The following is a 15,789-nucleotide window of genomic DNA, read 5'->3' on the forward strand; positions in this document are numbered from 1 at the left end:
GGATGGAGGGTAATCTGGCCTTTTGCTGTGACACAGAGCCCCCCTGTGGAAGAGTGCTGGCCCCTTGTCAGTTCATTGGGAATAATCACAGACCAGATCCAAACACTGCTGAACTTTGATGGTGGCAGGTGCCATTCAGAAGCTCAACCTGGATCTGTGTACAGATTTCACACCTGGCCCTTACCTGTAACAACAGATTGGACACAAACTCCAGAGCCAAATAGTTCTCCAAAGCCCAGCTCCGGCTCCAAACTGTGCCACTTCCTCAATCCATCTATTTTATCTGAAAAGCATTGGGGATAAAAAGCTCTGTGCACACAGAGACAAAAAATATTACTTAATTAAATTCCAGCTGGTCATTTTACTGACCTGAGGCTTAACTCCTTTTTTTCGGTCCAGGATAACTATGAGTTACTGATCCACAATATCCTTATCTAGCTCCTGTTGCCAGATACGGACCTAGAATGGGGTTTGCAGTGCAGTTCTGCACAAATAAGCACAAGGGAAAAAAGCAATGAGCAGGAAGGGAAGTGCAGAGGAAATCAGTCCCGTATTAATGAGGTATGCTGCTGCATAGCTACCAAGTTATTCCTGTCTAGCAGCAACAGTAAGGCCAATGAGGGGAGCATACATTTAAGAACTTCAAGCAAATGGCAAGGACCACATTTAAGCTCCAAGCCATCCGCTCCCTCCTCTGCACTTGCCCCTTCATTCCCTGCAGCCTAGAGACCAACCATGCCATGGTCTCAAGGCTTCAGCTGAGTGCAGAAGCTTATGCCTAGTGGCACCCAACCACAGTGCTGTGTTGGGGGATTGGGCAAAGCCCCATTGAAGCTGGTAGGCATAACGCCGGCACTTCATTCAAGATAAACGTAAGAAACAATCAATCTGTTCTGTGGAACTAGATAGCTGAAACAATGGGAAACCACCCAAAACAGGCCCATGGCAAGGCTTCAGTAGAAGCTGAACTGTGTACTAAGGGTTTCAGAGTAGCAGCCGTGTTAGTCTGTATCCGCAAAAAAAACAGGAGTACTTGTGGCACCTTAAAGACTAACAAATTTATTGTAGCATGAGCTTTCGTGAGCTAAAGCTCACTTCTTCGGATGCATAGAATGGAACACACAGACAGGAGATATTTATACATACAGAGAACATGAAAAGGTGGAAGTATGCATACCAACAGGCAGAGTCTAATCAATTGAGATGAGCTATCGTTAGCAGGAGGAAAAAAAACTTTTTGAAGTGATAATTAAGATGGCCCATAGAAGGTGTGAGGAGAATAAATTCTACGCAAAAGAATAAATGGACACAAATCTGACATCAGGAATCATAACATTCAAAAACCAGTGGGAGAACACTTCAACCTTCCTAACCACTCAGTGACAGACTTGAAGGTGGCAATTTTGCAACAAAAAAACTTCAAAAACAGACTCCAAAGAGAGACTGCTGAACTTGAATTAATATGCAAACTAGATACCATTAACTGTGGTCTAAATAAAGACTGGGAATGGTTGGGTCATTACACCAATTGATTCTATTTCCCTATGTTAAGTTCTCCTCACACCTTCTATGGGCCATCTTAATTATCACTTCAAAAAGTTTTTTTTCCTCCTGCTAACGATAGCTCATCTCAATTGATTAGACTCTGCCTGTTGGTATGCATACTTCCACCTTTTCATGTTCTCTGTATGTATAAATATCTCCTGTCTGTGTGTTCCATTCTATGCATCCGAAGAAGTGAGCTTTAGCTCACGAAAGCTCATGCTACAATAAATTTGTTAGTCTTTAAGGTGCCACAAGTACTCCTGTTTTTTTTGTGTACTAAGGGGTTTCCCCCGGAGGTTGATATAGCAAATGCAGGGGCTGTGACACTAATTGATAGAGCTGGATGTGTTTGTGTGTGACAGGGAAGCAGCAGAATGACACAGAAGGACGTAGGGTAGGAGCAAAGAAGACTCAGACACCCTCAGAGAAGCCCTGGTAGCATGACCTTGGGAAAAAAGTTAAGGAGACCTTTTATGTTTGGGCACATGATGGCTGAAAGTTTCTTTGCTCAAAGTTCAAAGCCTCTGTCTCCTGTTGCTGGATTCCTATTATGTTCAGTGAAGCGAGATTTCACCCATTCTTTGTAAATAAAACAGGACTACATCAAAGAGATACGTGATTCCATCAGCAATTTCTCCTCCTTAGAGAAACAACCCACTAGATCCACCACAGTTGGCTAACTGCTTGGGTCAAAACAAAAACAAAAAGGTCAAAGGTTTCCTTTCACACTCGGTCTTGAAAAGCAACAGCATCATGCTGCTGGCTGCACGCTGCACAGGACTCCCAGGGTCCAGGCCTAAATGGATGGCTGCTTTTATTCTTTAACTGGAATTGCAGGTGCCTCTTTATTGGTTGCATAGCCTTGATTGTCCACGTACCATATATAGCATTAACTAGGCTTTCAAACAGAGATGACACATAACTGTTGATAGTGGGGGAGAGGGCACAATTTAAAGGTTCTGGTGGTATGCAGCAGGGTTCAGGGTAGGGAATATAAACCCAGGCAGCAATCTGGGGGGCACATGACCCTCTCCTCCATACATGTCACCTCTGCTTTCAAACCAGTGGACTGGACTAGCTAGCTCAAAAACTGGGAGGAGTTGGGGGAGGAAGGAGAACTATTCAGCAAGTTTTCTTCCTCACACTTTTATTCCGGAAGTTACAGAAGATGGGGAAAGATGTGCCCGGTTCTGTAACAATCAGACACAGAGCTCTGCCTCCTCAAAGGCCTTTTCCAGTTGTTTGGGGAAGACCCTTGCCCCACCTGCTCTACAAGGCTCCTGGCCCTGAGCCTTCAAGGAATAGAAGCACAGGTTTTCCCCAAGCACAGACTATTCTCTGAGTTGCTTCCTCTTCCCCCATATCTGCCTTTGTCATTTTTCTGGATTCTTGGGTACCAAAACTTAAAGGGGGCCACGCCACGAGGGTGATTTTGTGGATTGGTAGACCTGTTGTGATAATCGGGCCTACCAAATTTTCCCTATAAGCTCAGCTATAAAGTAGTGAGTGTAAGTTCATAAGTTACCACAATAATCTATAATAACAACGTTGATGGGGAAAGGTACAAAAGGGAGATGGAGACACTGAATTAGCCCAAATTGAAAGGCTTCCTGATACAATTCAAGGACTGTATTAAGATCATGCCTGGTAAATAAGAAAAGTGAATCAGTGAACCAAAATTGGTGTGCCAAAAACTAGCCCTAACTGGGATACAAAATAATGAGGGGAAGAGCTATTCCACGTACAACTTCCTTTGCATGTCCTTAAGGAAAGAAACTGCCACCTTCACCATCTCCTGGGACCCTGAGCCTTCACCATCCTGATTCTGAGAGATGTCTGGAAGAGACCAGGCCAGAAAAAAGGGACCCAGACAACTTCGCCACCATTCTGGTTCCTGCTGAATCCCACCACCACCTAGGATGAAATGAGATTGGACGTTTATTACAATAGCTCTAGCCCATTTCAACTAACTTCTTTTCCCCCCAAAAAGACAGTTATTACCATCTTTAATACCATCCAAGAGACTGTCAAACAAGGGTTGTTTTAGTCAAAAACTCTGCAGCTAAAGAGAAAGGGAACAAGGGCCGTTGTTAAAATGAAAATCTGATTTAATACTTTACATTTAAAGATGTTTTTCCTTCTTTTCTTTATCTTTAATAAAAGGTTAACATGATTTTTAATGCAGTTTGCCATGGAACTGAGCAGGCTGAGATCTCTGTATACCTAATCCCAAATCTGGTTTAACACTGTTTCAGGTGACTGGGTTATGTTAACACCTTTAGCCCATGTATTAATTTAGATGGAATATAACAGGCCCTACAACGCTGAAGGGGACAGACCAACCCTGTCATGTAGGCCCTGTGGTTTTACATTGGTGTGAGAACACAGTCAAACCCATAGTTTGTATGTGGTAGGGGAAAATATAGGTGTGACCTTTCTTAGAGTCAGTATGCTAATTAGCATGTCAGATAATCAGTATTAAAGCTTGATCTACAGCTACTATATTAAGATCATGCCTGGTAAATAAGAAAAGTGAATCAGTGAACCAAAATTGGTGTGCCAAAAACTAGCCCTAAGTGGGATACAAAATAATGAGGGGAAGAGCTATTCCACGTACAACTTCCTTCGCATGTCCTTAAGGAAAGAAACTGCCACCCTCACCATCTCCTGGGACCCTGGGCCTTCACCATCCTGATTCTGAGAGATGTCTGGAAGAGACCAGGCCAGAAAAAAGGGACCCAGACAACTTCGCCACCATTCTGGTTCCTGCTGAATCCCACCACCACCTAGGATGAAATGAGATTGGACGTTTATAACAATAGCTCTAGCCCATTTCAACTAACTTCTTTTCCCCCCAAAAGGACAGTTATTACCATCTTTAATACCATCCAAGAGACTGTCAAACAAGGGTTGTTTTAGTCAAAAACTCTCTGCAGCTAAAGAGAAAGGGAACAAGGGCCGTTGTTAAAATGAAAATCTGATTTAATACTTTACATTTAAAGATGTTTTTCCTTCTTTTCTTTATCTTTAATAAAAGGTTAAAATGATTTTTAATGCAGTTTGCTATGGAACTGAGCAGGCTGAGATCTCTGTATACCTAATCCCAAATCTGGTTTAACACTGTTTCAGGTGACTGGGTTATGTTAACACCTTTAGCCCATGTATTAATTTAGATGGAATATAACAGGCCCTACAACGCTGACGGGGACAGACCAACCCTGTCATGTAGGCCCTGTGGTTTTACATTGGTGTGAGAACACAGTCAAACCCATAGTTTGTATGTGGTAGGGGAAAATATAGGTGTGACCTTTCTTAGAGTCAGTATGCTAATTAGCATGTCAGATAATCAGTATTAAAGCTTGATCTACAGCTACTATAAAGGAGAAAAGGCAGCAATTTAGTTAAGCCTAGTATTATACTGTTAATGTTGGCGAGTTAAAAAAAATATACCGTAATCCTGGAAATCTATAATTAAAAAGCATAAATTATATCTTTTCATTGTAGAGGACATTAATGAAGTCTGCTTTGCCCAGCACAAGACAGATGTGTAGGATTATATGAATTATCCCATAACAGTAAAAAGGGAAGAGAGACACCGGGAGAAGAATCAGCTTCAGCAGGGGGGAAAATATAATTTAAAATGGCTTTACAAATTTGTCAGCATAGCCTGTTATTTGACCAACCCTGACATGCACCTGGGCTTTCATTACAATACTGGGACTCCCTCACTTCCCTAAGGAAGGGTCTATAGTAAACTTAAATAGGATACACAAGGTTCTAAAGGTTTGGGCCTGAGACAGGTAATATCTTAGTTCATGCTGACCGTACCATCTTCCTGTAGCGAGGAACAAGTCCCAGTGATCTCAGTGAATGACCTGGCTTATTCCTAAATCTTCTCATTTCCCACCTCTGCTTCCCAAAGATCTCTGACATCCGGACATGGGGCCAAGTTTTCTAAAGAGCTGGAGGACACATTTTCAACTGCTCAGCCCCCACAACCGCAGCCAAATTTTCAAGAGCATTTAGAGTCTATCCGCTCCAATTGTGACACCGCCTGATTTTCAAAAAGCTCAGCACCTAATGCGCACATTTGAAAATCTGGCCCTGGTTGTGTGTGCCGAGCCATTCTGAGAATTCCAGCCATGGAACCTGATTCTCCCCTACCTTCCCCTTGTGCAGTAATTTACAGCTGTGCAGAGAGAATGCAAAGCAGATGCAAAATGCCCCCGTTCTGCTCTGGACGCATGTTACAATCTGTGCAGGGGTAAATAACTACACAAGATGCATATTAGTAGAGGCTCAGGCTCATCGTGCCCAGTCCTGCTTGTGAGTACAGTAATCAGGATTTGCCCCTTGATGGCCTCAGTGATTAGAGTTATATAGGTCATCTATTCATGCATGGTAAAGGGTTGGTAATCTGAAAACAGGGCTAGGAAGATGGATCACCTTGTCAATGATGGTCAGAAAAAACAGTGTTAGCACCTTGCATTCAAGTACTGAGAACACGCTCTGGCTTACCCAGTTTCAACTTTAGCGTGGACAGGGCCCCAGGCTTACAACCTGCCTCTTGAGACTTTGCCTCATGACAAATTTGATAGATCTTGGCATTTGCCAGGCTTTTAAAAGCTGCTGAACCTTTAACAATCCAATTATCTGGCCTGAAGATAAAGTGACCAAACACACTTACATTGAAACAAAGCCCAAAATATGTATTGTGCATTGTAGAGACTTTGGGGGCTTTTTGTTACTTTGCCTTTTGCTTTTATTTAATCTAGTTTTCTTATTGACCATCTCATTTTAGTTTAGTAACCTGGGCTTGCTGCAATTTTCATTAATCTGACTTATAGTTGCTGTGTCAACTTGGTGCTGTGGGTATTTAAAAATGAATATGTGCCCAGCCAGTGCAGAGGACTTAGAAGCAAGCTCTGTGCATGCAGTGTCAATAACCGCTTTGTGTAAGGAGGATAGCTAGCATTTGTGCTTACTCTGCAAACTGCACATCACTTGGATAATAGCATTTAATTGACAGATTAGACAGTATCACTTTTGACTACACACGCTCCCAATCAGAGGCGGCTCTAGCAATTTCGCCGCCCCAAGCACGGCGGCACGCCGCGGGGGGCGCTCTGCTGGTCACCGGTCCAGCGGCTCCGGTGGACCTCCTGCAGACGTGCCTACGGAGGGTCCGCTGGTCCCGCAGCTCCGGTGGACCTCCCTCAGGCACGCCCCCCGCAGCATGCCGCCCCAAGCACGCGCTTGGCGTGCTGGGGCCTGGAGCCGCCCCTGCTCCCAATGACAAATATCACGGTCTATTGTATCAATAGTCCATGGATTAAAGTTCCTCAGAATCACATGACTACGTGTCCTAATCCAGTAGGAATGCATAGACACCATAGATTGCAATGGTCTCCCTGGCTCAATGTATAAAAGTAGCTTTTATTGACATCGATATTTTTCTATTTTACCTCTCAAGAAAAGGACTCAGACCTTTGCTGATTTGTGCTCAACCCTTGTGTCTCTATCACTGTGGCGTCTTTCTCTGATGAAACTATGTGATTCTGCACTTAATTCTAACTCAGCTATGATTGTTTGTTCCCTTCATTGGGAAAGCTCTCTCAACCTACCCACGCAGTATTTCAGTGTATGCTGAGAAAACAAATTACCTGTATAAATGTACACTCATATTTAAATTCAACTTCCCATGAAAGCCACATTCTGATGATTGCTAGACTCTCTGGGCTATTCTTTATGAGAGCTCCTCTTTGTAAATAAAACAGGACTACATCAAAGAGATACATGATTCCATCAGCAATTTCCCTTCCTTAGGGAAACAACCCACTAGACCCACCACAGTTGGCTAACTGCTTGGGTCAAAACAAAAAAGTCACAAAGGTTTCCATTCACACTCGGTCTTGAAAAGCAACAGCATCATGCTGCTGGCTGCACACTGCACAGGAGTCACAGGATCCAGGCCTAAATGGATGGCTGCTCCTATTCTTTAACTGGAATTGCAGGTGCAAAGTCATTCTTTTTTGGTTCTTTAATTTAGACATGACAGGCATCTGCCCCCCTGGTAGCACCCCACAGTCTTGCTGGGTCTCCCCTCCCCTGGGAACTCCCAACCCCCTATCCTCCCCTCACCTCAGTCTTTGGCTACTGCCAGTCACTATCTAGCCCCCGCTCACTGGGGCAGATGGCAGTATAATTGCCACTCATCATCGGCAAGGAAGGTTTGGACCTGCTGCCTCTGCCTACCCTTAGGCTGCCCTCTGCAACCCCAGTACCCTTCCCAGCCTTTACCAAGGTCTGCAGCCTGGGGGTTTTTCCAGGCCGGAGCTCCCCAGCTCCTCTCGCCTTCCCCCAGCTCTGCTACACTCCAGGTACCTTGCTCAGTTCCCAGCAGCCAGGCCCAGCCCTCTCAACATCTAGAGAGAGAGACTCTGTTTGCATTTAGCCCACTGAACTCTTATAAGGGCCAGCTGAGGCCTGATTGGAGCATGGCCCCACGTGTGGCTATTTCCCCCAATCAGCTTATTCTTCCTGGTTCCCTACTACAGCCCTCGCCCAGGGCTGTTTTAAGCCCGTCAGGGCAGGAGCAGTTCACGGCCCCGCTACACCCTCCTTTATAAAATGGGTTGACATCTGTGGATGAAAAATGCCATAGTGGTGCTAAATATTATTATATTACTCAATGCTTTGCGTAGCTATTGTGGCATTTGTCTCAAAAGTTTTGTACAAAAAAAAAAAGACTAGTTAACCCTCAGACTGTGATTGAAGTATTATTATCCCCATTTCAGAGGTGGAAGGTGATACACAGAAAGATGAAGGCCCAGAGCCTTCAAAGTCACCTAAGAGTCAAGTGGGTTGTGCACGCTGTAATATTGAATTTAGATTAATAGATCCCAAGGCCAGAAGGGACCATTATGATCATCTAGTCCAGGGGTTCTTAACCTTTTTATTTCTGAGCCCCCTCCCCTCCCGCTATAAAAAATCCACATCTCACCTGTGCCACAACAATTGGTTTTCTGCATTTAAAAACCAGGGCCAGCGTTACGGGGTAGCAAGCAGGGCCATTGCCTGGGGCCCCATGCCACAGGGGCCCCTGCGAAGCTGCATTGCTCGGGCTTTGGCTTCAGCCTGAGTGGCAAGGTTCAGGGCCCCAGGCTTCAGCCCCCTGCAGTGGGGCTTCAGCTTTCTGCCATGGGCCCCAGCAAATCTAATGCTGGCCCTTTGGCGGACTCTCTGAAACCTGCTCGCAGCCCCCCTAAGGGCCCCTGGTTGAGAACCACTGCTCTAGTCTGACCACCTGTATAGCACAGGCCATAGAACTTCCCCAAAATAATTCCTAGAGCAGATCTTTTAGAAAAACATCCTATCGTGATTTTAAAATTGTCAGTGATGGAGAACGGACCACGGCCCTGCTATATTGTTCTCATGGTTAAATACTCTCACTATCAAAAATTTACATCTTATTTCCAGCTATATGAACATGTGCTTAAAAATTAAAGTATTATTAGGAATAGAAATCAGGCACAACTCCTGCAGTATTTGCTTGAAGAAAACTCCCATCGACAATGGAAACTGCAAGATTTACAGAGCATTCCACCTCATTTTCAAATGTTTAGGAAACGGCCTGTAAATTCTTTGGCCACCAGAGGTCAGCACTGAATTAACACTAGAACACAAGGGCTGCAATGGGTGCTTCTAGATCCAAAGCTCCAATGAAGCGTTGGTATAACAAAGTAGACGATAAGAAAATAGGCTAAATTCAACCCATGTGCATTGAATGAGTCCATTGGTCCCATGTGTGTGCCTAGATGTCTACAGGGAGATAAATTGTAGTGAGAAGTTTGACATTGTCTTGGGGAAGAGAGGTTATTACCAAAATAGTTGTGCCCCCAGAATAATGAAAGTTTAAAAAAATTAATAAATTTGCCCTCTGGGTAAGATGCTGTCTTTGTCTCTGGAGGTTTTGGTTCAGCTCCTTCCCTTGTGGGATGGGTTGTGTGTGTGTGTGGGGGGGGGGGAGGTGGGTGCAAGGGGGGGAGGGTCACTTGAGAAGCTCATTCCCCTTCCAGTAGCTGGATCTATTGTTTCTATGCCCTCCCAATGAAGACAGCAAAGAGGGGACCTGAACTCAGCTCTCCAGCATGACACAGCAGTCCCAGAACCTTTGGCTCTGCCTTTTCTCCATGTGGGCTACAATAACATGCAGACAGAACAGAAGGGCAGATCCTTGGTTAGTGTAGATTGTCAGTGTTTCATTGACTTCCCCTGAGGATCTGCCCTAGAGCAAAATTAGTGGTATCTAAACTTTTCCAACCAGTTTCGTGTGAGGTTGGAAGTGGGACCAGGAGAAGAACTTGGTCACAAATTATATGACAAAAAGATGGTTGGGGGTTTGTTTGGTGGGGGAAGGGTTGGTCAAAAACTTTTTCCACAGAAAAAATTTTCAACGGAATTATTCATTTTCTGGAAAATATGAACAATTTTGGGGCAATCCCCTGTAAAAAAAAATTGAAATAAAAATTATCAGGAAAAATGGAATTTTTCCAGAGTTTCCTAATTTCTATACATTTTAAAAGTTGTCAGTTCTCCCCCACCCCCAACACAAACTGAATTTTCCACCTTTTGCCAGTTGGAAAACGGTAACAAAGTGTTAATTTCAGAGAGAAAGCACATAATTCTTAAATGTGAATTAAGTGTAACACCTAATAGCGGAAGTTACTTTTAAAAGTCAAAAGTTGTTGCTCTCTCTCTCACACACAGTCTAAATGGTTTCCCAAATGGAAAAAGTTGGGAACAATAAGAAAGTTAGGGGAAAGTTACTTTCTTACATTTTTAAAATTCCCATGGAAAAGTCAGAATTGCCCAACAGGAATTCCAAGCTCTCAAAGCATTTCCGGACAGCTCTAACTAGGACATATATCCCAGATGAATATTTGAGGCTAAGCCTCCCCACCACTACCTATCACAAAGTCTCGAAAAGTTGTATTTACAAAAGTTTTGCCATATAAATACCCTTACTGGTGCATTGGATGACCTGAGTCAGTCCACCCAGATGCTGTGCAAGAAACAATACTTTGCATTTCATGGCATCCTCCATTCCATGATCTCAAAGCACTTCACAAAGCATAAAGGCAAAATATTCACTACTGGACACCAATTTTCACTGCCACAGTTTGTAGGTGCTCAGTTTGAGACATCTAAGGGCGTGATTGTCACAGATACTGAGCAACCACTTTGGCTGAAGTGGTGCACGCACAGCATCTTCACAGATTAGGTGCATAGTGTGTCAGGTGCAGCACCCAAAGTTCAATAGTGGCTTTTGAAAATGTTGCCATTATTTAAACTTCACAGCCTCCCTGGGGGATAGAGGAGTGTTGGCTTCATTTCACAGATGGGAAAACTAAGTCAGAATCTTGGGGGGATTTACAGTGTCTTCTATGGGGGGAAGGAAACCCTCTCATCCTGTTGGGAGATTAAGTAGGAAAATTCACAAATTGGAACTCAGTGTCTTCTCCTTTACACAAGCTATCCCTGTGCAGGGACAAACGGGCCCCTTGATGAACAGTGACTTTGTATCACATGCAGTAAAATTATTCAAATCTGCAAATAACTCTAGCAAAAATCAGTAATGCTACGGCAGCTCCAGTGAGGGATGAAATTACTAAACACCATGAGCCACAGTTGGCAATCTAAAAAATAATAAGGGAAACATCATTAAGCACTTAGGAAGGGGAAGAGAAATACATTTCTTCTGGGCCCTCTGAATTTTGTGATTTCTCTTGGAAAGTTTAGCACAAGCCAGGCGGGTTACCATGCCAAGATATTCCAGGAAAAATCCTAACGCAGCTGAGTGTTTTCTGAAAATCACGTAGTACCCAAACTTGGTCTCATTTAGGTCAATCACAAAACACCTATTGATTTCAGAGTGAGCAAGGTTGGACCTTCAAAGAGGTTTCAGTTAAGATTAAGCAGCAGAAATAATTGTCTATCATTTCTTAGGATACATTTGAACACAGGGCTGGACTTAAGTACCCACAAAACCAGTGACCACTTGGAGTGCCTGCTTTGGGATGCCCTTCAGTCCTATACTAGCAGCAATGGGATCGGAGTGGGAAGGAAAGTTACCACCCGATTCCCAACCAGGCAGCAGAATAGATTTTAAGGATGAAGAACACTGAATTCCTTTCTGTTGAACTCCACAGTCTGACTAATAGGATTGCTGTGTGCTTTGCAAGCTAAGGGATTAGTAGGTTCTTCTTCCACTTGCAGGCGACTGTGAAAGGAAAAAGAGCAAATAAAATGGAAGTTCAAAGCTCAAAAAAGAAATCGACATTATCAGTAAGATGGCTGGCCTCTGTGTAACAAGTATGGTCCAGTTCCCAGAGGACAATTGTCCATAATACAAAAACCAGCTGAGATCCATTCATCATTTGTTTTTCAAAGGAACACCCATGGTATCTTTGTTGATAAGGAAAACCCACAGCATATATAAGACATCCACTTGAAAATTGTACATTGGTGAGGCAGATTGGGGGAAGCTGCCACACCTGTCCTGGGGAACAAGAGGGTTTCAATCACCAGAGATCTCACTCCATCACCTTTCAGAGGCTGCTCAAAGGAGCAATAGAGCTTTGAAGGAATTCAGAATAGCCAGAGCATAAGAGCTTCTCGACCACACCTCAGTCCTCTTCCAACCTTTGCTTGTAGAATATCAGGGTTGGAAGGGACCTCAGCACTGCCCCAGAATGCCGCCTGCACCTGTGAAGTCAGGACTCCCTGTGCTGGAGGAATTCCCCACAGTGCCCTGCAGCTGCTTTCTACTAGCAAGGGCCATATCACAATGATGAATAGGGCCCTTAAATTCAAACAAGAAGGGGGGGGGGGGGGAGAAGGGCAATGTTGGATTTCACAGACTGTTTAGAAGTATCCCCAAACTGAAGAAAAAGTTACCTTTAGAATTTCGTTCCTTCACAGCTCTATTGGGCCCTAGTGACTAAGGATAACAAGTGAGTAAATGTTGCAGGTTCAAGCCTCACAGCCCAAAACAGCCATGTAGCCATGGTTGAGAATTCCTGCCCCTCAGTCTGCGCTGTGCTGATAGATTCCAGGAATCACACTTCTGAAAGCTGCTGCATTGTCTTTTGAAATTATTATTAATTTCCTCCTGGCAGCATTCTCCCCATCCGCTGCTTTTCCCATGGAAGCTTCTTGGCTTCTGACTTCTCTAGCTTAACACAAGAGGCTGGCTCTGTGTTCTCTTTTTCCACGGTTTGCAGAATCAGTGCTTGCACTTTAATGATGACCAATTCAAGCAGCCTCAGATGTGCTTTACATTAAGGGGATCTAGGTTTCCTTTCTATTTGCTCTTTCACTGTGTAGCCCCATGGAGAACAATCCCATTGTGTCATTCTGGGACAGAGAAAGACTCTGCTCTCTCTCAACCTATTGGCTAAAGATTTCTACGGGACACAAGAATAAGGCCAGTGGTTTTGGACACAAGTCTCCTACAGACTGTCTTAAATTTGTTTAAACTGGCTGCTGTTGCTAGTATGTTTTCTGCAAGTGAGGCTCGGAGGACAAGCAAACCGGCTCTGCATGCCTGAAAATAAGCCATCTAGTATAAAATTGGTGCCTGAGGCAACAAGGTCTGTTCCCCCTCTCAGACCTGGGAACTCTAGCGCTCACCACTGGGAATTACACATGCAGGACCTGTTCTATGAAGTGATTTAACCGGTTGCTTCTCACACTATTGTGTAAATCAGTGTTTCCCAAACTTGGGACACTGCTTGTTTAGGGACAGCCCCTGGTGGGCCGGGCCAATTTGTTTACCTGCCGCGTCCGCAGGTTCAGCCAATCGCAGCTCCCACTGGCCGCGGTTCGCTGCTCCAGGCCAATGGGAGCTGCTGGAAGGAGTGGCCAGTACGTCCCTCGCTGCTTCCAGCAGCTCCCAGTGGCCTGGAGCAGCAAACTGAGGCCAGTGGGAGCCGCGATCGGCCGAACCTGTGGACACGGCTGGTAAACAAACCGGCCTGGCCTGCCAGGGGCTTTCCCTGCACAAGCGGCGTCCCAAGTTTGGGAAACACTGGTGTAAATGAATCTCATTAAACAACATCTTCATTCTGTCTTATGCAAAATGTTATCCCCTAGTCTCTCTTTGAATGGAACTGGGGCTAGGGGGTGGGGAGGATGAACTGGAGCTTTTGTAAAAGACCCCTTTCCCCCTACTTTTTAAGGTGAATACTTACAGCACACTTGGTTTTTCATTTGCTGAGCCAGACTTGGTGAGATTCTAGAAATCTGAAGAACTAAACCAGCAGATTTGTAATGGCTCATTGTTTTGAGTCTTAATTGAATACGGGCATTGTTTCAACACAAGAATCTTTCCCAAGTGTTCAGTTTAACAGGTTAACAAATGAGGCTTGCTTGGCATCTGAAGCCACATTCTGTGGAACAGGAAGCTGAACTCATCATGTATGACTGTTCCTTGTTTAGTGGGTAGGTACATTAGCTTTGTCTGCAGCAGAGAAGTTTACTGATCTATTCCCCAGCATGCCAGTGACACATTCCACTTCCACACACAAAAGTGCTCAAACCAGTTCACATGAATGATTTCCCTTCATCCCTGAGCACCTCCTTACCTCTGGGCACCCTAAACAGAATTACCCTCCCACTTCCTCTCTCAGGCCCCAAGGGCTCCAGGACAGGCTCTCTTGGTTCAAGAAACCAGCCCCCAGGACAAATATGCCATAGCAAGAGTCCCAAAACATAGTCCATTTATCACCCCCAGTGCACACAGGCTTTCAAATCCCACAACATACAATCCCTCAGCCTAGCACATACCACATTCCAGCATCTTCCACCACACCCAGACTCTTCTGCCAGACAAGCACCCCAGCCCTCCCTGCTGGAGTGTAACCCCAGTCTTCCCAGCAGGGACACCCCACTACCAACACTCTCCTGGGAGTTTGTCCTCACCAGGGAAGCAGCCATCACTCTCCCTGTGCTATTAACCAGTCATCTCAGACAAGCCCACCGGTAGACCTAGCCCTCAGCCCTCTCCAGCATGGAGATGTCAGCAGGTAAGCGCTCCCACTGTCCTTGCCTTCAGCTCTCTTTAGCCCTTAGCTCCAGCTCAAGAAGGTCAGCCAGCAAATGCCATGCCATACCATGCCTTGCCTTGCCTTGCCTTGCCTTGCCGCCTCCTTCTCCCACTGCTGCTGCCTTCTTCAAGAACTTCCCACAACTCTAATTCTCCCTGATCCTTTATAGCCCCAGGTTCTGCCTTGCCCTCTTAACTGGACAAACTGGGAGCACCTGTACTGGCATGGAGGGAGGGGGAAAGGGCTGGACCTGTTTTATTAAAGGGCCCAGCTACCCTGTGACACGTTCCAAGAACCAGATGGAGTAGATGAATCTTTCAGCGGGGTAAAGAACTGGTTCAGCCTAAACTGTTTCAGTCTGAAATACTCTGCACCAGTGTGGGCATAGACAAGATGAAACAGCCCCACAGGCTCATTGCTGCTCCATGGTGCACTGGGAGCCTTTTGAAACCTCCAAGAGTCCACTGGTTCTGGGAGCCATGCCTGGGACTGTAGGATAGATTTCTGGAGGGCCTTTTAATTGAAGTGGTTTTGAGCGGCACTAATGTGAATGTGGGGCAAGCCTGCAATGGTTCTTAAAGTGATTCAGCATGGCTGGTGTGAACACACTCTGAGATTAATCTGGTTTATTACAACAGGTTCAGCTATTTCAAGTTGACAGAGTTTAGGCAGAGTCCATGCTTTCCCCCACGTTCTGTGACATGCTCTGTTCATTGATATCCCCACAGTTTACCATTAATAATAACCCATCCACACAGCCACTTGTGATTTGCTGATAAGAAAAACATCCAAGGACGCAAAGTTAAGTTCAAAGATTTCTTTATTAAAATATCTTTTCCAAATTCACTGTAATAACATTTGAGGAGTTTTTTGGGGGGTGGGAGGATTTGTGGGATGCTTGAATGTATATTTGCCAACAGAGATGTGCTACAAAGCCCGTTGTTGTTTGGGAAAGGTTTAAATGTTTTATGATACAAGCAACCTTTTTCTAGGGAAAAATAAATTAAAAAGATATTAATAAGAAATGGAACAGTTTAAGCTGGGGGGGAGGGAAATCCTTTGCTTTCAAAGGAGATATAGATCTTTTCTGTTCCAGAGCCTTTGATAAAGAGTTTAAAGCAGTAAATATATATAT

The sequence above is a fragment of the Mauremys reevesii genome, linkage group 15 (assembly GCF_016161935.1).
Source record: "Mauremys reevesii isolate NIE-2019 linkage group 15, ASM1616193v1, whole genome shotgun sequence".
In the NCBI taxonomy this organism is placed as follows: Eukaryota; Metazoa; Chordata; order Testudines; family Geoemydidae; genus Mauremys; species Mauremys reevesii.